Source organism: Desmodus rotundus, chromosome 8, assembly GCF_022682495.2.
Source record: "Desmodus rotundus isolate HL8 chromosome 8, HLdesRot8A.1, whole genome shotgun sequence".
NCBI lineage: Eukaryota > Metazoa > Chordata > Mammalia > Chiroptera > Phyllostomidae > Desmodus > Desmodus rotundus.
This window is the reverse complement of record NC_071394.1, coordinates 87,485,072-87,508,606: the sequence shown is the minus strand read 5'-3', so window position 1 is coordinate 87,508,606 and position 23,535 is coordinate 87,485,072. Positions and strand designations below refer to the sequence as shown.

Below are 23,535 nucleotides of genomic sequence, written 5' to 3'. Positions count from 1 at the left end.
ACTGACCTTCTTCCTGTACCTGAAACTGTCACCCTCCTTTGCTTCAGTGACACTACACTTAGATTCAGTCCCAACCTCCCCATTGGCCCTCTTTTTTTCCTATACTACTTTCCCTGAGTTCCACACTCCTGTATCTAAATGATTAAAGAAAGAGAAGTTGGCAAAGAGATGACAGAGAAATGTTCAAAGAGACAGGAGAACTCTAAGACATCCCATGTCATAGATGCCAAGCAGTGAGCAAGATTTAGAAAGGAGGATGTGAACAGGATCAAATGACTCAAAGTAACACTTCTTAGCTTTTTCAAAGACAAGTCCAGGCCTGAAAACACAATTGTATGAGTGAACTAGGCTTTTGTGGGCTTTGTGGGGGTTTTTTTGTTCTGTAATAGAATTTTATTAAGAAAGGACCTCCTAATGCCTAAATATGCCCAAGTAGAAACTAGGGAACTGTAGGTCAGGTAATAATAGATAATTCTGCCTTTTCTCAACTTATTTAATAACCTCTCTCAGCCTTTTTCAAAGGACTCCTAACATCCATTTATCCATACTACCACTACCATCATCTTCCTCACCATTATCACTACCATCAACATCCTCATCACCACTACCACCACAATCACCATATTTATTACCATCGTCTCTACCACTACCACTTCTGTCCTGATCATCATGATCACCTTCATCATCTTCTTCACCATCAAATGTCATTGAATGGCCCCCTACTATGTACCAGGTTTTGTGCTGAGTGAGCAGTCTACATTGTTACTTAATGTTCATATCAACTCTGAAAGTTTTAAAATAAATTTTAAATAATAAAATTTATTATTTTAATTTTAAGTATGAGAAAAACAGCTCAGAAAAGTTCATTAACACATCCCTCATTGCACAGTTAGTATGTCCTGAAAGCAGAATTCATCTGTCAATTTGCCTGATTCATAGAATTTGACTCCTCATGCTAGGCTCCTTCTCTTGAAATGAAAAAAGTAGACAAACCTTCCAATGACATATTCAACAAGCTAATACAGAAGAGGAAGTTCCTTTTAAAAATAAGAAAAATCTAGCCATAAATTGCAAACTGGTTGATTCCAGGAAAGTTAACATTTCTAGCCCTCTTGTATGAATAAAAGTCTGTCTTTCAGCACACACATTTTCCAGCTTGTTAAATTGAGATGACTTTACATTTGTTCATGAATAGGTTGGCATCTTCTGAACAAATGTTGAAGATATAGTGCAATGATCAGAAGATAAAAATCCTCTGTTTTCTTATTTGCTTAGAAGGACCCACAGTTTAAAATGTTTTCTGTACCAATATACACAAGAGAGTTTATTAATCCAAAATCAAGATATCTGTTTAAATGTAGACCAAAGGATTGAAGTCACAAAGACATAGATATAACTTGCTTATCTTTAGCAGGATATCTTGTTGAAATTAAGTAGTGGTTTAATAGCATCTTTCCAACATTTTGTCTCCTAATGGATTCTGCAGGATATTTTACATTGAAATTTTGTCCGTCCAATACCAAAGTTCTTCAAAGACCCTATTTTCATCCCTTACATTTTTAGAACATGGCAGGGGCAGGGGGAGGAGGCAGTGAAAGAAACCTCTTCAAATCCTTTTCCAAAAATCTTTGGCTGAACAAAGACTTTCCCATTTAAGTGCAGGTGACAGTAAGATCTCCCTCAGAGGCAGCACATTAAGAGTCTCTGCAGAAGTAAACAAATCCATTATGATGAAAGCTGGACGCTCCTCAGGGCCAGGATCTAATGAAAATGTCAGTGTTTTATGCAGTTTAAAAGCTGACAATTCAACAGTTTTACAGGAGCTATTTAATGTGTATCATCGCTTACAAGAGCTGAAATGCAGACGAGACAAAGGGCAACAGAGAAAACCAAGTGACTCCTTGCTTAGAAGCCATAATCCATGAGGGTTTTACTATTTGTCAATTACCAAAACCTTCAGTCATCAGGGCACAGGTCCTGGCAAAGGCAAATTGAAAATCCATACTCCAAGATATAATCATCACAGTGACCATGTTCTGCATTTTCATCTACACCCTTGCCCATTAAAGACCCAACCAGTGGGGAGTCGGCACACTAGAGAAAGCCATTAAGCCAACTAAAGTTGATGCATTAAGAGCCTCTGCGTGTTTCCCAAAATCTGCTTTAGATCCTATCCTAACCATGAAGAGAAGAAAAATGGAGTAGGTAACTTCCTAATCAGTAGAAGGAAAAATACAAAGAAATAAAGAAAGCACAGTTGATTGAAACAGGGTAGTAAAGGAGAGAAAAGGAAGGTGAAAAAACACCCGTGATAATAGAACATATAAAATAAGAAAACAAAGTTAAGTCCAGATAGATTAATTACAATAAATGCAAACAGCTTAAATTAATTCTTCAAAAGACAGAGACACAAGATTTTCAAAAAGTGAAAACTTTGTCATTTATAAAATGAACCAGTGACATACAAACACTGAAAAATAAAAGGATGAAGAAGCATACTAATACACATTAACCAAAAGGATGTTGCTATAGCAATATTATCAGAAAAAATAAAAATTATAGGTAAAAACATTAATAGGGATAAAGGGAGGTAATAATTAATAACAAGAACCCCAAGAAGCTATAACAGTAGATAAAGAAAACTAGTAGATTATAGCCTAGAAATAGATGAGACAAAAAATTGGTAGAATTACTAAAAGAAATGCCCAAATATATAATCATGAGTATTTGAATGATTACCTCTCAAAAACTGAGCAGTTAAACAGCTAAGACATTAATAGAGATATAGGAGATTTAAGTTATATAATTCATAAGCTTCATCTAAAAAACATACAAAGACTATGCATTCAACTATAGAATACACATTCTCTTCAAGTACACATAGAAGGTTTACAAAAATTAAACATACGCCTGGTCATTATAAAATCTCAACAAATCTGAAAAAGTAATATCACACACTTGACATCTGAGCTTCTCTGTTGAAAGAATAATGAATTTTAGAACATTACACATTAAACGTATTCTACTAGTTCCTTGCCTAGAAAGTTGTCCTCATTTCCCAGGCTTTTTTTTTTTTTTTTTTTTTTTTTTTTTTGGTGTCATCTCCTCAGAGAAGACTTCTCTCATCACCTTAGGGAGAAACACCTTCTATTTCCATTCATTATCATATCACTCTAATGTATTTTTTTCATGCAATTAACAGGCCTCTGAAATCACCTTATTTGTTTGTTTATTGGTTTATTATCCCCTTGCCAAATGAAATTCATCTGCAATCTCTCACTCCTAGAATGGAACATCACACATAGTATGCACTCAATAAATATTTGCTGATGGCAGCCTGATGTGGCAGCCTGCAGTGTTCAGAGGTATTCATAGAGGTACAGATTATTCTTCTAGAACAGATCACATTACTTTAGGATTATTCATGTGATAACTTCATAGATACCACAGAAATGGTTGTTAAATGAACTATGACATCCCATGTGCCAGAAGAAGTCTGAAACCTTGAGAAGACATGTGATCAGCTTAAAGCCCTTCTATTATTAATGGAAGTACCTGATTCTTGACTGGAATATCACTTGGACCCCCTCCAAGTGAGTATCATATCCCATCATGCATGGAGGCTGCAAGTAAGGAGAGAAAACTACTTGGAAATACTTTTCTCATCAAACTCAGTGTTTCTTATGATGATTGTGTGTCTATAAGAAATTCAATTTCCAATTAAAGACATAAGGGATACAGCTTAAAATAACAGCTTGTTGACTCAAAATCAGCAGTGTGGCTATATTATCAGCCTAGTGGTTAAAGAAAGAAGAATCACTGTGTGACTTTGGACAAGTTGCCTAGTGAGCCTAAGACTCAGTTTCTGTATCTATGAAGTGATCATAAGATTAGTACTTACTTCATAAGCTGCTATGAAGACTAATTAGATTAATCCAACAAAGCACTGAATATAGTATGTGTCTCAATGAGCTTGACAAATGTCTCTAAGATTTCAGACTTATGCATAGCCAGCTTGATTACTTTGCATGAGTTGTTTGCAAGTTTAGCTCAAAAAACTGGTTTTGGATAATCTGCCTTCCAGAGGCCTTCTGGAGATATAACACTGTTATAGAATGAGTCTTAAAATTCTTCTGAATCTGATTAAATCCATTCCTTGTTGTTATAGCTGAGCTAGAAAAATTCTGGCAAGTGCCAGATATACTTGTTGAATGGCCTTTTTACTGAAGATTTCAGGAAGATGAGGCTGCTAGAGGGGCAGCCAAGATGACAGCATTGATTAACAAACGGGGCATACTGTCTGGCACATTCTTCTCTGACCTAACCCTCCTCCTGCCTCAGAAGAAACTATTCTAGAATGTAAAGTTTCCACCAGAAACATCTGCTTGCCAGATCTGCCCCAACACTGTAGCCACTGGTGAGAACCATCAGGCACTAAAGATTTTCCTTTGGATTGGGAGCTACTTTACAAGGCACAACCAAACTTCAGATTTGTCATGAAAGACATAAGCAGCACAGTTTTGATGGGGACTCCTTTAAAAGATCAAACAATTTTGCATGCCCCTCCACCAGAGTAATATTATTTTTCCTATCATTTGATTCAGAAAAACACCTGATGATGAAAAGCTACTAGGAATTCAGTAATCTTTTAAAATTAATTAATATTTTAGAAGTCGTGATACTATCTATATACGTATCAGAAATCATCACACATATATTTATGAAGGATTGTGTGTGTGTCTGGGGCAGAAGGGGGCAGATTCCCAAGGGGCTTTAGTCCACAGGTAGAATGTAGTTCACTGATTTAAAATGTATAATTTGTTCCCTCTAAACCAGACTTTTCAAACATCAGCACTATTGATATTGTGGGCTGGACAGAGCTTGTTGTGAGGGGCTGTCCTGTGCATTGTGAGATGTTTAGCATGGTCCCTGACCTCTACCCATTAGATACCAGTAGCACCCTCCTCACATACAATCTGGTGGTGAAACCAAAACTATCTCTGGACATTAACAAATGTCTCTGGAAGGGGTGAGCAAAATTGCCCCCAACTGAAAATCACTGCTTTAACCTTTCTCCACATTCAAGCTTGCTCTACAGATAGCTGTTATTGAAGCAAGCTATGCTGTAGAAGAAGAGAGGTGAATATGGGGCAAGCAATGCTCAGTTGGAATATTCACACTTGATAGGTGTGAGATTTTAATTAGATTGATGATAATAATGATTTTATCAATCTAATTAGTTATTTTGTACCTCCACTAAGAGTTGACCTTGCAGGTAGAGTTTTGTGGATACCAAGAGCCTTGGACTGGTAGGAAACAGAGTTTTATTCTCATCTCTACCAGGAGCCAACTATGTGACCTTTGACAAATCACATCCTCCTCTGGGCTTCAGATTCCCTATCAGTCTAAAAGCCCATATAGGGCACTGAGGCAGAGGATGGAAAATAGGAAGGGCCTTTTACCATCCACCACCCACCAAAAATGCAATAATGGACTCACAATTGGCATCAGAAGCAGCTAAAACCTCAGTCACCATTATAAAAAATAGCATCTGTGAAATAAAGCATACACTTGTGGAGGTTATCCCAGAATATAGAGATGCAATGTATGAGGGTCAAGATGATGGATATGGACATTAGATAGTGAGGAACCTGAGGATAACAGATGCACCAAAAGATAAGGCTAAAACTATGAAAAGAAGCAATAAATTTATATAGATGGAAAACATATGTAGCAGGTTAAAATGGCTTAGTGATCACCAGGAGAATTTAAAGGAGTCAAATACTAGATATACTCTGGCAAAAGTAGTGACTTGTTTACACAAAGAAAAAAATTCACAATCATCTAATAAGAAATTATCAGGCTGCCTGCAATTAGCACAAATCTACACTGTCTCAGGAACTTGCAGACATAGAAGTGCCTCCCATTATTATGCATAAGACAAGATAAGCATTTATATCTACCTTCTTCCCCACCCAAGTCCCATTTTTGTTGTTATAGTTGGGGTTTCAAACTGAAACATTTTTGTATTTTGTGTTATATCTCTTTTAAGAGCCACTTTTGACATGTGTGTTTTCTTTGATTCCATTTTCATGACAGCAGTTTGTGATGATCAAGACCCATTCAGGAAGAGGATCTGGGCCAAGAAAAATGATGATGAGAGCAGGTGAGCTGGGCACAAGCCACACTGAAGGCTTTCCAAAGTGCATGGGACCCTTCCAGAGCAACTGAGTCAGAATCCTTGAAGTAGGACCTGGGTAAACGCCTACTTGGTTCTTATGAGAAGCTCAGGCTGGGTGGGGTTCCGTTGACATTGACCCTATAGGCCCTGATATGTGGCATCTAGACAGGTGACTGCAGAAGCAAACCTGGATACTATTCATGCTGTGGATGGATCTCAGCAAGCCTACCACAAGGACTTGTTTTGCAGGTCCCTATCAGGGTTGCACACTGTGCTGACAGGGACCAGGGAGGTAACATGAATGAGAAACATGAATGAGGCCTGGTGTAGCAAAGCAGGCAACAGTGACCAGTAAACTGGAGAGGGCAGGCTGGGACAAAGGGGATGGCTGCTGGAATCTCGGTATATGGTCTTACGTAGTTGGATCACCTACTTTCTTCCCCAAATACAGAAAGATATGTTTAATGTGATACTTGCAGGTTTTAGGGACCCTGTGTGGGCCAGAAAAACTGGCACTTGGGCACAATTGACTTGTATCACAGGCTCAAAATTTTCAGGTCTGTAGAAATGGTCCCTTCACTTTAATCAAAGAAATCCTCAGCCTTAGAAATAGCAAGTAGAAACATAGATGCTTCAAATGACTATCTTCATTAGTTAATATTTTAAAGAGCCAGTCAGAATGCCCTGAAGTTCAACTACTCCCTGTCACTTCATGTTCACCCTGGCTTTGTGCAGACAGCCAGTAAGCTGTCCTTCGGCACCTTCAAATGTCAGAGCTCATGCCACAAGTCCCCTTCTATGGGAGAGTTCTGCCTCTCTGAAGAGAAGCAGACACACTCCAAGCTTGGAACTCTGGACTCACACTTCTAAGTGACAGGAGAGGGGGGACCAGCTGGGGCTTCTGCAAAGCTCAGTGGGACAAGAACTTGAAGTAATTCAGAAGCCAGAGCTAGAGTTCTGGCCAAGATGGAGGCATAGGTAGAAACCCTTCGCTTACTCACACAACCAAAAGGAGGACAACAACCAATCTAAAAACAATAAACAATCAGAAGTGCCAGAAAATCAAACTGCTTGGAACTCTGACAACCAAGGAATTAAAGAAACAGTCAACCAGACCAACCAGACCAGTGCGCTGAGACAAAGAAATGTGGCCCAAATGAAAGAACAGAGCAAAACTCCAGTAAAAGGGCTAAGCAACGAGGAGATAGCCAATCTATCTTGATGGAGAATACAAAACCCTGGTAATCAAGATGCTCCCAGAACTGATTGAGTTTGGTTGCAAAATGAAGGAACAAATGAAGGCTACCCAAAGTGAAATAAAACAAAATATTCAGGGAACCAACAGTGACAGGAAGGAAACCATGACTCAAATCAACAATATGAAACAAAAGGAAGAAATAAACATCCAACTGGACCAGAATGAAGAAACAAGAATTCAAAAAAATGAAGAGAGGCTGAGGAACCTCTGGGATAATTTTAAACATTCCAACATCCGAATCATAGGGGTGCCAGAAGGAAAAGAACAAGAGCAAGAAATGGAAAACTTATTTGAAAAACATAATGAAGGAAAACTTCCCCCAATCTGGCAAAGGAAATAGACTTCCAGGAAGTCCAGGAAGCCCAGAGAGTCCCAAAGAAACTGGACCGGAGGAGGAACACACCAAGGCACATCATAATGAAGTTATCCAAGATTAAAGATAAGGAGAGAATCTTATCTCCTTAAGCAAGAGAAAAGGAGACAGTTATTTACAAAGGAGTTCCCATAAGACTATCAGCTGATTTCTCAATAGAAATGTTGCAGGCAAGGAGGGGCTGGAAAGAAGTATTCAAAGTCCTGAAAGGCAAGGCCTACAACCAAGATTATTCTATCCAGCAAAGCTATCATTTAGAATGGATGGGCAGATGAAATGCTTCCCAGATAAGGTCAAGTTAAAGGAGTTCATCATCACCAAGCCCTTATTCTATGAAATGTTAAAGGGACTTATCTAAGAAATAGAAGAAGATCAAAAACTATGAACAGTAAAATGACAACAAACTCACAACTATGAACAACTGAACATAAAAAGAAAAGAAAACAAATACTAAGCAAACAACTAGAACAGGAACAGAATCAGAGAAATGGACACCACATGGAGGGTTTTCATTGGGGAAGGGGAGGGGAAGAATGGGGGGGGGAAAGGTACAGGGAATAAGAAGCATAATTGGTAGGCATAAAGTAGATGGGGAGAGGTTAAGGATGATATAGGAAACAAGGAAGTCAAAGAACTTATATGTACAACCCATAAACATGAACTAAGAGGGGGAATGCTGGAGAGTTGAGGGGTGCAGGGCAGAGGGGGGATAAAGGAGGAAAAATTGGGAAAACTGTAATAGCATAATCAATAAAATATACTTAAAAAAAAAGCCAGAGCTAGTTTTGCACTTCCTCTATAACAACCTCAATCGACTGTGAACTACCATGTGCCAGGCATTTCAGCTACACAGTTAAACAGTAAGTCCTCAAGAACTGCCTTTGGGTGGGTGAATGAATAAACAAATGAATCAGGCATTGGTTTTATTTCACATTCCTAAAATCAAGCCTCTGTATTGCAAGGGCATTTGGATTTGCAGAATCTCTTCTTTCATTTGTCAACTATTTGTGAGTGCCAGATTTGTGCGAAGTCAGTGTGCCAGGCACAGATTAACAGAGAGAGAATCTGCCCTCAAACTGTGTTCTGGCTAGGATGGATGGCACATGTGCAGTGATGACTCTGGGTCAAGAAGGCAATGGGTAGAGGCAGTTCCTCCCTCCTAGGAGCTGTTGGCCATACCCAGAAAGATTCTCTGAAGATGCTCAAATGCCTCCCTAAAAGCCATGTAAGAATCCTCCAGGGAATCATAATTGTCCTCCACAGGCAGTCTGGCTCTTAAGAAGGAGACCAGCAGAGGCTGCCCCTAAAAGGAAGGATCTCAGAGAGGAACCAACAAAAGGAAGAGAAATACACGTCAAGGTGCTGATGTCACACTTGGGCATGATATGTCTGTTGTTAGTGAACATGGGGAAATCATGTCTCTGTGTGGAAGAGGCCTTCCCCTGGGGTTTATTCTGCAGGGAGACTTTGGGTATTTTCACTCCAGTCTATCTGTTGTGGCAGCTGCTATGGGCAGAGTCCCAGCTAGTAAGAGAGGTAGTCCCAGGTCCCTGGGCATACTGTCCCTTACCCCCTACCATTCCACCAACCAAGACACAAATGAACACCTGGTCATCCTTCAGTTCTCAACCTTGAGTCCACAGAGAAGCCCTCCCTGCCAGCCCCAGAGCCTGTTTCCCTCTTCTCTCCTCTCCCAGCTCTCTTATCCTTCAATGTGACACTTTGTATTATTTACTGAAGTTTCTGGCCTCTGGGCTGTGGGCTGCTGGAGGGCAGGGACAGGGCACGCCTGTCTTATTCATAGCCACTTGAAGCAGACAAGCTTCTCCTGCCAATAGGAAGAGCTTCCAGGCATGTCAGGAAGCTCACATGGTGAGGAGATTTCCCTGGTTTCCTGGAGGAACTTGACAAGGCTGGGGGTGCCAAAAGGCCAAAAGGTCACTGGGAGTCAGCACTTCCCCTCTGCCTACCCTCCAAGATGGCTTCTCTTCACTGACCTTTCCGTTCTCTGCTGAAGATCTCAAATGAGAAGCCTCCTACACAGCAAATACTACCCTGAACTGCATATGCGCCACATAAAAAATATTGCTTACTACCGTGAAAGAGCTGTCAGAACAAAAATCCAGACAAAAGCCCAAACCAGAACCATTGCCCTAATCTTGGCTCTAATAGTCCTAAATCTTTAAGAACCCCTTTGCCTCTTTTTTTAAACAAATCATATTTAAAATATGCGTTTCCCTTTCTTACTGTAAAGAGAATCCTGAGGGACCATTTTTTACTTTTAATAAAAACTTAAACAGATGCTTTGTTCCCAAATCACATGGCACACTTAATATCCGAAAGATCACACTTAGCATTCATAGATAAGATTTTGTAGAGTTACAACCTGATGAATATGGTTTTTATCTTTCCTTCAAGTAGGTGAAGACAGCGAGAATCATGTGTCGGCTCCATTTGTGCTCCTACACAGGTGAGTCCCCCCAGCACCTGGTGCCTCCAGCCGTGTTTAGTGATTACAGTGTGTGGCTGCTGAGCACTGTGTCTGCCCCACCAACTCTCAGAGAGAGAGAGATCAGTACAATTACATGACACTAACATTAGACTGAACTATATGTAATAGTTCCTTAATGATTGCAAAAGTCCTTTCAGATGGCTACATTATAAGAGAGGCCATTAATATTATTACATTAAATAAGGTCACTATATATATGTATCAATATATTAATATTGATGGGGACATTATATTAATGGGGACATTGGTTGAGAAATATTGTACTGTATGGAAAAATACTTCAGTGACCAAGCCTATTATTCAACCTTTGTAATTCTCTCTCTTCCCTCCTCTTCCTTGACATGTATTCCTGCTAACCCCACAGACAGTGGGGGTGTTTGGAGATCAGAAAGAAGGCCAGTGTGGAGTGGCAGAGCACCAGGGGAGGGAGGGAATAGTACCAGGTGAGGCTGGGCAGGTAGGCAGGGGATGGAGCATGCCAGGCTTTGTAAGCCTAAATCAAGCATTTCTATGTATTCCACTACAAAGGGAACTGCCCAGAGGGACTTAGGAAGTGAGTGTATGAAGTAATTCAAATTTAATAAAGATCACTCTGCCTAACTGATGAATTTATGCTGTACGGCCAGGATTGGAACACAAGCTCCTGGATGATAGGGCTATAGGTGCACTCTTGTTACTGCCCTCACCTCATGCACTAGCATAAGTTTTAAACCAATAGTTCTCAAACTATTGTGTGCAGCAGAATCAGTGGGAAGCTCATTTAAACCCAGCTTTCTGGGCCCTACCTGCAGTTTCTTATTCAGTAGGTCTGGGTGTGGCCCGGGTATCTGCATTTCTAACTAGGTGCCAGGTGATGCTGAGAAGCAGGTTGCTGGTCCGGCCAGGTACTTAGAGAGCCAATGTTTAAATCTGTTTGCTGAATAAATCAGTCAATGAAGGGACATGAAAATGTTTTCTCCAACAAAACAAAAGAAACAATCAATGGTTTGAGTTTAACCTAAGATAGTAATCATTTATTTGAATTTTTTTTCTTTTCTTAAATTATTCCCTTTACCATGTAACAAAGAGGACTAACCCCTGCATACAGAAGTACCCTGAAAGGAAATAGATTATTATGATTAGACAAGATGAGACACTTCAGACACTGCATCACCAAGTTTAATTATAAATCAAATGTCATTCAGAGATTTTTTTGTTTGTTTCTTTTGGGAAAATATGTGATTTGTGTAGGCAGTAATTACCTGCCTTGGCCCAGAAAGGATATGAGGTGGAGAGGCATCCCCCGGAGCTGTCACAAACTAAAAATTAAACTTAACTTTGCCTTGGAATTCAGGAGGAAAGCCCACCATGGCCCATCCCGTTTGGTTCACAGCACACAGCATTGATGAACACACCTGCTTTAAGAAGAGGTTGTTCAATAACGTTGCGATAACTATGTATGGTGCCACGTGGGTGCTAGAAATATCAGGGGCAACACTCTGTAAAGAATGCAATTGTCTGACCACTATGCTGCACACCTGAAACCAATGAGAAGTAATATTAAACTTTAATACTGACAAAAACTTTAATTGACAAAAATAAATAAATAACAGAAAAATACAAAAAGACAGTTGTACAGACTCTCTTTCTTGAAGGAATCTCCAAAGATGTACTTCCAATTTAGGTGTTTATTATGCCAAAGCAGAAATGCAACTGATGAATATAAAGTAAACAGAGGCTCAGAACCAGCAGAGGAAGAGTATGCGACAGACCTGGGAGAGACCCCTATGCAAGAGCACCCGAGGACACTGAGAGTTCACTGTGCCCCGCCACGTGTGAGGCTGTGGTTTCCACAAGCAAATGTCCATCTACCCAGAAACTGTGATTGCAGCCCAACCAACAATGAGCAGTCCAAACTTAGGGATGGCTGGGGGCCTGGGGGTTCATTAGGAAGCCCGCTTGCCTGAGGCCTCACGGTCATAGGTTCACATTCTGCTTAGGGAAAAAGCTCGTTAGACATACCCCAGAATTGTGTAGGGCTATGATTAAACACTGAGGGACAGTCCTAAATGAAATCTCATTTATTCAATAGTTATTCAGGATCTCATGGTCTTAGAGGTTGACCCTGGAGGAGGGGATTCAAAACATCAAAAGCCAGAGAATCAAAACAAGAAAGGCCATTGAAAATCATAGATCTTAAAAAGAAAATAACAAATATAAGTCATGAAACAGGAGCCAGTGAATGAACCATACTCTCTGTCCACAAGGTAAGACACAAACAATACACAGCCAATGTGACAATTTACCTCATGTGGATAACAAACCTGGATTTTTGTTCTATGCTGATGGGAATCATGGAACAGTCTGACTATGAATTAAATACAAAAGTAGCAATCCCTACACTCTAGCAAAATAATAAAGTGTATGTGAGCCCCCAAATCCAAGGTCATAGGCAGACTCCGAAAGCCCACTCCCCATGGCATTTGCAGTTACCCACCTCCAAAAGGGTAAAAGTAAACATTGGACCTGCTCTGGTGTTACACTGCCACCGGATCCTCCCGCTGTCTCCCTCCTCCTCTTCTTCTTTACAGACAGGTAAAGTTGGATATCTTGAAGGAACTGGGGGCTCCCACTCTAGGCAAAGGTTGGACAGGTGATCAATGTACAGCATGAGATTTGACTGTGCCTCCGTGCCTCCAACAGAGCTGGATCATCTGGGGCAATGAAAATTATAAGCAACAAGAAAGCAGTATTAACAGCAAGGGTGGGAAGCCCATGCAGCACACACCATGATTTCCTAAAATACCCAGCAACCATTCCGTTCCTAATTCAGTCATTCCAAACACTCATCAAGCACTGTGCCAGCCTCTGCGGATATAGTAGTGACAAATATAAACACAAGCTGGGCCCTCATAAAATTTACAGGCTATTTTGAACAATGAGACAAGCAATTAAAGACAACAGGTACAGGAACTTAGAGGATGCCATGGAGCACAAAACAAGGGCAGCCAAACCATACTGGTGGTAGGTGGTCAGGGAAGGCTTCCTGGAAGAAGTGACATTTAACACTGAACCCAGGGGACCCATTGAGTCAGCTAGCCAAGACTGGGGTGTTTACAAGTCTGAGATGGTGCAAGATTCTGAGATGAGAAAGCACAGCTGGTTGAATGGCTAAAAGCCCTTTGTTCTCAGCAATTCTCCAACCCCAAAACCTTCACCTAACCAGAGCACCACATTTGGAGTGTGCAGCTGTCATCACAAGGTGCTTCTCCAGTTCCCACAATCCAATTGCATTTCAATCTCTTATGGTGGAATCCCAGGAAAGGAAAGAACTTAGAAAATAGTTTGTTCTATAAAAAAAATAGAAAAATGAGCAATAATGCGGAGTTGAATGCTATACAGTGGACCAAACTGCAGCATCTGTTTTCTGCATACCAGCATCACAGGTGAGTGACATGCCATGCTTAATCAGGGCAGTTGGAAAAAGACCCTGGACTGTAATTGGGCTTCTTCACTTTGACTCTCAGTTCACCCTTCCCTTTTCTCCAAGTCCTTGGGAAATAGCAGAGGGAGTGCTTTGCTGCTCTTCCCCTTGGTGTTTTTGATGTCTAAAAGGCTACCACACACACACAGTATCTCCTGTTTGCCTGATGCAATGAAGGGAAACTAGATAGCTTATGAAGCCAATCTTGCCAGGGGCCTCCATACAAGAAGACAAAACAAAATAAACAAAATACCTGTGAAAGCCCCAGTAGCTTGAGTGTTGCCCAGGGTTCCAGCTACCCTTGCATTACAAAAGAGGCCACTTGAAGGGGATGGTTTAAGATATGGCAATAGGCACGTGGTCATTTTACCAAAACGCACACTCCAAAGTAGCTTGCCTTTACATTTTCATATTATCATATAATTCAAGTCTGCAAGTAACATCCCTGATTGAACACAGGGAGAAGAAAACCCCCACTTATAAAAAGCAGGGCAGGCAGCTATTTTAGAGACAAAGAAAGGATGTCTTTTTAACCTATGACAACACAAATTTGTTTAGCTTTTCCCTCTACTAAGAAAGTAAGCAATTAGGTTTTTTCCAATAAAAATATCCCCGTGCATGTGCAAACACCAGAGGCAATCATATAATTACCCTGCCCAATCAGATTCAATTGCTGACAGTTGAGTTCCCACTGCTTGTTAACTACAGATCGCAGTGAGGTCTTTACGGAAGCCCTTTCCCGTCTCTTTACAAAGGTTCTTGTGATGCTGTGAGCAGTTGCAGCACCACCTCATGCAGGGTAATCATCCCAAAATGGCCAGGGCCAAGGCCAGCCTACTCTGACTTCCCTCTGAAAAAATAGAAGAGAAACTCGAAGAAAGACTGGCTTAAACACCCTGGCTTCATTGGAGATCTCACTTCTAAATATAATAGTAACCTTTCACCCCCACACTTTAAGTGCCGTAATTATATAATTAAAACCAATTATGTCATTTAACAGACAGAGATTTTCAAGATCCACAGCAAGCCAATTACCTCAATCATTGACCTCAGAAGATTTCCCACACTGACCTGCAACAATGACGATTGGGATAAATTTAGACACTGGCTTCCGAAGTGACCTGCCATGGACTAGCTGGGTGGGTTGTAGCTGGCCTAGCTTCTTCTAGAATCTAGAAGCTGAACTGAATTCATTGGCATCTAAACAACTACTTGTGTGCACAATGCTTCCAGCATCCCAAGATACCTGCTTGGTTTTCATAACCACCCAAATGGTATTACTACTTCCATGATTCAAATTATAAAAAGGAGGCAGGGAGAGAGTGTGGAGTTATCTCAAATTATGCAATTAGTTAACAGTAAAGTGCGGGCAAGGAACTGGGTCTTCAACTGCAGACTCCAAAGCATCTTAATAGCAAGGAGTGTGGGTGTGTGTTTATTCTCCTGGACATCCATTCCTCCTATTTTGATAACCTTACCCCAATTTTCCTTTAAGGCAACACCTCTGCCCACTTTCAGCACACACGGGTCACAAGGGGCTTAGGGGTGTGCTGTCACCTAGGCCTCTGCCAATCAGCTCCTAGCATTCCCCTGGCCACAGCATTGGTTCGGGGATGAGCACCTGAGCCAATCAACACCAATGAGAGGCACTGTGACTTTGCCGAGAATCTTGGGAAAGAGTCTCACACATCCTAAGGGGGCTTGCATGTGAAAAGAGGGAAGATCTGCTGGTTGAGAATCCATCTTGCTACCACAGAAAGAGTGAAGGAGAATGGAGCCAAGAGATGTAGAGAGAGACTGGTTCCAGGAAACTCCCTGAATCCCTTTGTGTTGACAGCTCGGCATTTAGAACATGGGGCAGTTGAATAGCACACACACACAAAAATTATGAAGAGCAGCACCACCTATATAGCGTGATTACAGCTACCCGGCTTGCTTACAAGGGTGCACATAACTGACCATGGCTCTGGGCAGTAGTCCTGCCTTCTGTTTGCAACACAGTTAAATGCCTCCAATTTTTGAGTTATTTAAAGAACATACCATTTTATGGGCAGGAGGAAGCCCTTTAATCTGCAAAATGATTTTTATCACAAACTAAACATCCTTGTAACTTTTTGGTCCTCTGCTTCGGTCAAAGTTGTCTCTCCTTGGAGCTGAGACAGCTGTCGGTGCTGAGAAGGCCTGCCTTGACCTTGCACTTTGCCCTGCTCCGTGGCACTCTTGTGCTCTCCAATTTCTGGATCCATATGGGATGTTAGACACAAAGACACATGTACTCATCAAAATTGAGCATTTCTTGCTTTTTTCTTTTTCCCCAACCCTTGAGGAAAAAGATAAAAGAGCAAGATTCCTCTAACGCAGGATTTCCAACATTGGCACTATTTAAAGTTTGTCATTGGGGCTGCCTTATGCATTATAGGATGTATAGTAGAGTTGTCTCACCTCTACACACCAGATGCCAGTAGCACCTTCTCCCCAAGTTGGCACAACCAGAAATGTCTCTCAACATTGGCAAAGGTGTAGGTGTTGGGTCCAGATCACCTCTGGTTAAGGCCCACTTCTTTAATAGAACATGTGTGGTATTTATTGGATTTGCCTTACAGGATCTTTGAAAATACAAGTTTGTGTAGTATTGTGGTGTCTTCTACCTGAAGTGTGAGGAGCGAGGGAACCACACATTCACTAGAACTTTACAAGAGCCACATAAGCTGTTCATGGAGGAGAACTGATGAAACCAGAGCACCCAATGTAGTGGTACTGCCTTCTATTGCATCCTTGAAGCCACATAAGACAAAATGACCTGTTAAGGACCAGGGTGGGGAAAACGTTTATCAAATATAAATAGTTTTACCTAAAGACCAGAAAGAGGAAAAGGATGTGGAGGAGGAAAGTAGAAATGAAGGACAGGCATTTATAGGGAGAGTTCCAAAGTGGGTATTTGATTTCTCAATTCCACAGGAAAGATGATGAAACCTTAAGAGTATTTCTTGGTTTCCTGCACTCAGGTTCAGCTAAAAAGGTGGAAAAGGCTGGAGTCAAACAAACAGGAATGATCCCTCCAACAAAGACCTAAAACTCTCACTGCAGAGAAAAAGCCAAAAATGGTAAAGCCTCACTTATTTGGACAAATGTGGGCAAAGGCATTTAAAATAAGCAAAATTGAAGGATTCATAGACTCTTTTTTAAAATTTCTATTGTTATTCAATTACAGTTGTATGCCTTTTCTCCCCATCCCTCCACCCCACCCCAGCCAAACCCCCCTCCCTCCCCCACCTCCACCCTCCCCCTTGATTTTGTCCATGTGTCCTTTATAGGAGTTCCTGTAATCCCCTCTCCCCACTGTCCCCTCCCCCCTCCCCCCTGACCATTGTTAGATTGATCTTAACTTCGGTGTCTCTGGTTATATTTTGTTTCCTTTTTTCTTCTGTTGATTATGTTCCAGTTAAAGGTGAGATCATATGGTATTTGTCCCTCGCCGTCTGGCTTATTTCACTTAGCATAATGCTCTCCAGTTCCATCCATGCTGTTGCAAAGGGTATAAACTCCTTCTGGGAGACTCTTTTTTTTTTAAAGGGAAGGCATTTACTTTCTTTCAAATGCCAGGAGTAACTAAGAGCAGGCTGGCAGAGCTCCTTCCTTTCCAAGAATAAGAAGTTAAGATAGTATTCATTTAACTAGCCTATGCATTGTTAAGCCTTCAAGAAGGCCTTTGAATTGGTTGGTCCTCTCAAAGGAGTTAATCAGTGACATCTTCACCCAGGTAGATAGCTGAGGCCAGCACAGGAATTCCACAGTAGTGGGATTTCTGGTGAGGCTTTGCTTCAAGGCATAGACTTCTACACACCTCAAAGCACTGATTTCTGATCAAGTCCCTCAAAAGAATCAGATTGGTTTCTGTGTGAAGACTGGTCTTTGCTCAGGCTTCATTGGAAAATGTTTGTATTCTAGCGATTTTCCTCAGTAGAAGTTCCAGTTCCTTGGACATTGGAGGCATGTATGGGGGAATTCAGGTTATCAGAGCTGGGCTACCACTATTCCTGCAGGTGCCAGGCAGCTCCCCCTCCAGCCAGCACCCTTGTTTCAGCTGTCCCACCATCTGGCCCTCATTCTCCACCTGCCTCATTTCCCTGCCACACCAGTGAGATCTGGCTGCTAGGGCGTGACCATATCTCAAATGGAGAAACAGCAAGAATAAGAGAGTCTCTGAAGAGACTTTGGCCCACCCCCTATCATTATTTCAAGCTTGTTTTTTGTTTTGGTGAAGAGGTAATGTTTAAAACAAACAATACTAGAAAAATTCGAGGTCTGTCCAGAAATAGTCCAGCCATTGTTAATACAACAAAAATGGTTTGCACAACATTGCTGTAACATGGCAGCCAAGGAGAGTGAACTGGAACACGCATAGGTGAACAATGACAACTACTCTGTACTAGTCAGTGGGGGTGGTAGGCGCCGTTAAGTGAGCATTTGTACTGCATGGCCCTTGCATTCAAAATGACTGCATGAATAGAGCAATGAATCTGCATTGAATTTTGCAGTAAGCTTTAACATTCCTCCAAAGGAACTGTGTGGATGATTCAGAAGGCTGCCACTATGGGCAACTGGTGACTGGCAGCTTCATCACAACAATGTGCCTGCTCATGCATCATGTCTCATGTAGAGGTTTTTGGTGAAACCTCAAATCACCCAGGTGACTCAGCCCCCCTACAGCCCAGATTTGGCTCCCTGCAACTTCTGACTTTTTCCAAAACTAAAATCACCTCTGAAGGGGAAGAGATTTCAGACCATGATGTAACTGAGGAAAACACAATGGGGCAGCTGATGGCGATTGGGAGAACTATGTGAGGTCCCAAGTTGCCTACTTTGAAGGGGATTGAAGTGCGCTGTCCTATGTACAATATTTCTTGTATCTTCTTTAATAAATTTTCTATTTATTCTATTTTCTATTTTTCATATTAGATACCTGGATACCTGCTGGACAGACCTCATGGATGTATTCATCTGGAGGCTCTGTAGAGGTCAATAGGGACTCCTGTAAACTGTATAAAGAGCTGTCCTTTGTAGAATTTAGTAATTAAATCTGGAGGAGCTAGTCCTCAACTCTTGATATATAAAAAATAAGTTTCTCAGGGCATCTTCCTATGGATAAGCACCCCCAGCCCAACCCATTCTACTGGTTATTCATCCTGAGATAAAAGAGAAGAGTACTCTACTTCCCAATTCCAGCAGGCACTAAAACCACAGGATGAGTTGTGTGGGTTTTGATGGATGTGCCTCCTAAGTCTACCCGCTAGCTAGCACGTGAGCATTTTGTTTGTACCAAAGACACTAGACAAGATGGGAACATGGATCTGCTTGAGCAGACATGTGCCACTGGTTCTTAAAAATAAAAAATATAATAATAAATAAATAAATAAATAAACCAAGGCTCTCCATATACCTTAAGACAAATACTGCCCTCTTCATGTCCTTCTCAGCATGAAGTGTGGAAGAGGAGTCTCACTGGGGTGGCAGGTGTCACCTTAGGTCACCTTCATCATGACTGGACAAGACTTCCAAGAGCAGCAACTCTTTGCTTTAGATGGCAGTAGGCCTTACTCCCAAAGGTACAGAAAAGGATTTTAACAGTGTGTGGAATCTGGTTAAGGTAGGAGGTGGTACCTAGAGATGAGCTTCAGTAGATCTAGAAATTTTATACATCATTTGGTGGAGACACTTTCATGCTTTATTCTGAGGAGTGGATTTATGTTTTTTTTATCACATTCTCAAATTAGTCTGAAACCAAGATTAAAAATATAAGCCATCTTTACACCCTTTGAGATAGCATTGATGGAATTGGAGAGCATGGTGCTAAGCTAAATAAGCCAGGCGGTAAGGGACAAATACCATATGATCTCACCTTCAACTGGAACATAATCAACAAGAGAAAAAAACAATCAAAATATAACCAGACCATTGAAATTAAGAACAATCTAACAATAGCCAGAGGGAAGAGGGGAGGGGATTGTGGGGAGAAGGGTATTCAGGAACTACCATAAAGGACACATAGACAAAACCAAGGGGGAGGGCAGAAGCAAGGGAGGGAGGTGGGTTTAGATGGGGTTGCGGCGGCGGGGCGTGGGGGAGTGGTGGGGAGAAAATGCAGACAACTGTAATTGAGCAACAATAAAGTAATGTATGAACCCCCCTCCCAAAAGAGTTAGTTTCAAGGAAGATGAGCAAATAAACTGGCAATTATAATACAACAAATAAATAAATAAATCAGGCCTCGCTTTAGTAGTAAAAAAAAAAAAAAAAGCAATCGTTATAAAGTTCTCCCTTAATTTTTAAAAGCAATTTTCTGAGCTATAATTTACATACCATCAAGTCCATCCATTTTCAGGGTAAAGGTCAATGAATTTGAGTAAGTTTATAGAATTGTGCAACAACCATCACCACAAACCAGTTTTAGAACATTTCTATTACCTCCATAAGATCCTGTGCTTGTTTATTGTAAATTTCCCTTCATTTTCACAACAGAAGTTCCAGGGTAGGAAGAAGGCTTTTTAAATGTCTACAGGGGTGATAGATTTTCCCCTTCTCAAGAGCTCTACTAAAAAATTACTTGTTGTTTATCTGAAATTCAAGTATAACTAGGTATGCTGTATTTTTTTATTTGTGAAATCTGGCAACCCTAATCCAAAGCCAAAGCAAAATTAAGCAAGTAAATACATACTTTTTTGGAGAAGTATAAATAAACACGCATTATTTTACCAACTTTAAGTCTTCTAGGTTCAAAGCTATTTAGAACCTAGCTCCCTTTAGAATTCAGGTTGAGAACTAAAGCTGCAGAAACAACCTGAAGAATTCAGGACCCAATTGTTCTTTTACAAGCAAGCCTGGGACCTCAGGCACTCATAAGTTTACGTGCTACATTTGCCTTGAAAGGTTAAGAAAGTGGATGTAATTGTTAACCTTGCAGCTCACAGTCAGAACTAGAAATGTGACTTTAGGGGCTCAAATTGTCAGGAAATCATTATTAACCCTTTGAAGGATCACAAATCTCTTTAAGAAAATAGAATAAAAGTTAAGGACTTTCTCCATAAAAAAATTCGTGTATACAGATTCACCACATTTTGCATAGACCTTTTTTTTAGTTGGGGGAGGGGTTGAAGATTCTGTGGGAAGGGAAGAAGTCAGGGTGAAGACAAAGGAACTGTATAAAGCAAAGCCACTCTGAGACAACAGTCGTGAGAACTATAGCAACTCACTGCACTCCATGGGCTCAAGGTTCATTGTCTATAAAATGAACAGATCTGCCCAACTCTGTTCTCACAGGTTATGTCCCATGGATCTAGCTGACAGGTATCTGAGAAGGGCCCTTTTAGATCCTAGAGCACTACACAAGATTTTTGTATTAAAATACGTTTCTAAACCACTGGACTGTATAGTCACCAAAGCCATCTAATTATCTGATGAACATTCTACAGAACAGGGGTCAGGAAACAGTTGGGGAAGATCTGGGAATTCCTATTCTTGGAGTCCAAGGGAAAAAGGCATTTGGCAGGCACAGACAGAACGATGTCCTAGTCCTTACTGCTCTTCATCTCCGCAAAGTGTCTTTCCTCCTTTGTGCTGCTGTCCCTGTCTTCATATGAAAAACTCAAAACTGCCCAGTTTTCCTTTGGTAAAGTAAAAATAGTTTTACCAGTTCCATGAACTTAATTTAATCAATTTCCATTGGGTAATAAGGGAACAGAATGATCTATTATATCACTATATGATAACATAGCAACTATAATAGTACTCCAAATGGACAAAGAACGTGGGTGCTTAGCTCTGCATTTTAGAAATAGTATCTCTTTTTTTTTGTATCTTATAGCACCTACGAAGTAGATCCTGGTAGTGTCATCCCCATTTTTCAGAAGAGAAAAATGAGAGAAAAAGGTTAAATGACTTATAGCATTCACCCAGCCAGACAATGGCAAAAAGGGATTTTCAAGTCCTAATGTCTACACTCACAGTTACTCTACTATGTTAACTATAACACTACGACTTTTAAAAAAAGTCAAGTGTTACTTATTTATTGTCTCTCAAAAACAAATAATCTACCACTTTAAGCAGATCTACCATGTGCATATTTATCACCTCAAAGGAAAATATATTATTTAGTTTTAGAGTTTTATCTTATCCATTCTTGGTCCTTGAAACAGCACAAGAAATGCATACACTCTGTTCTTATTTGTTGTCACAAGATACTAGTGGCATGCTGGGAAAAGCATGCTGGGAAGTAATGTCCCACACTGTGTTAAGACTTTTCTTTTTCAAATAGAGCCTGTGTGAATCACAAAGAAAGTTGACAAATTTCACGGCTTAGTCACGGCTAACATATCAGATTACATGCTTTGATAGAGATTAACAAGAAAATCATAAGAGTTGTAACTATTAGTAGATTCTTAGATACTTGGTAAAGAAACTCCAAGCTCTCCAAACTCCACTGTCCACTGCACACCACGATCACTTTTCCTCCCCCAGATGCAGAGCTTCCATGAATCCAGGGAGCAAATGGGATCCTCCAGTGTGTTCCTCGGTCACCTCCTGGCTATCTCACTGATGAGTCAGGGCCTGATAGGTTCCAGGGAAAGATCTAGCATCCATGGAATAAGTCAAGGTTTAGCATATATGACCCAATTCCTAAGAGTGCAGGAAGAAAAAAAACACACCCTGTTTGTCCACAACACAAGCATTTGATCCTAACATTGCATGCCCTATGGAAAGGAAATAAATTGTCATAGTTGCTGAAATGAAGATATTTTAGGTAAAAATTAAGTTTTCACATCTTCGGGAGGAGACAGGTCAGCAGAGGCCTTGTTAAAAGTGGCGGCATGCAAGCAGAGACTTCAAAAAGCCTGCTGACTGCCCAGCCATTTGGCCTGAGGGCTCTGCATATCCTCTTTCGGGCAGCAGCCCCACTTGCTTGTCAGCTTTGCATAAAAGACAGCCAATTTGTCAGCCATTTGCTTTAATTCTCTTTCCAAGTCTCCCTAATGATAAACCCCCTATACCTTCTGGTCTTCAATATCATATATCTGACTGGAGAATGGAAATTCACTCGTGGCTTGGCCCAGTTTCCTTCCCAGGCAATCCTCCTGGGTCTTATAGGATGTCCTTAATCAGAACCACATTACTGGGCTAGAGGAAGTCCTTGCACAGACCCTGGCAAGGCACTATGGCAAATTAGTTTCAGAACACGGAAGGTCACATTGAGAATAAAAGCTGCAGTTATCTATTGTGTTTTCTTTAGTTCAGACAATTAAGGCAGGGTGTCTAACTCTTAAGAAACAAAGATTTGGATAAGTAGTAGCCACTTAGCAAGGAGTTCTATTGACAGCTGAGCACAAGAATCAGTTGTGGAAACTGAAAGACTTCACATTCCAGGTTTTCTGGACGTGAGCAAGAATTTTCTCATTTTATCTGGATAGATTTTTATATTTCTGTAGCATCCTAGATGGGTGAAATAAAAATATAATTGTCAACTAAGTGTGTGTGTGTGTATACACAAATCTATATATATTGCAATACATGTGTTAGATAAGTGAAGCATATTTTAATAACAATAATAACAGTTACAATTTATTGTGTTCTTATGTGACAAATACTATGCTAAGCACTCTCCATGCATTATTTCATTTATGCTCTCAACAAACTAGCAAACTAGCATGACTAGGACTATTGTTGGTCCTATTTTACCAAAGAAAAAAACCCTTCA

At 40.7% G+C, this 23,535-nt stretch overlaps 1 protein-coding gene across 1 annotated transcript in view; it reads right to left on the bottom strand.

Moving 5' to 3' along the window:
• Positions 1-23,535, bottom strand: part of ERC2 (ELKS/RAB6-interacting/CAST family member 2) — a 932,688-nt gene that overhangs the window by 89,288 nt on the left and 819,865 nt on the right. Inside the window, exon 18 of the mRNA XM_053930289.1 lies at positions 12,801-13,017. The gene's annotated coding sequence lies outside the window, so the exon portion shown is untranslated. The remainder of the gene's footprint in view (positions 1-12,800; positions 13,018-23,535) is intronic.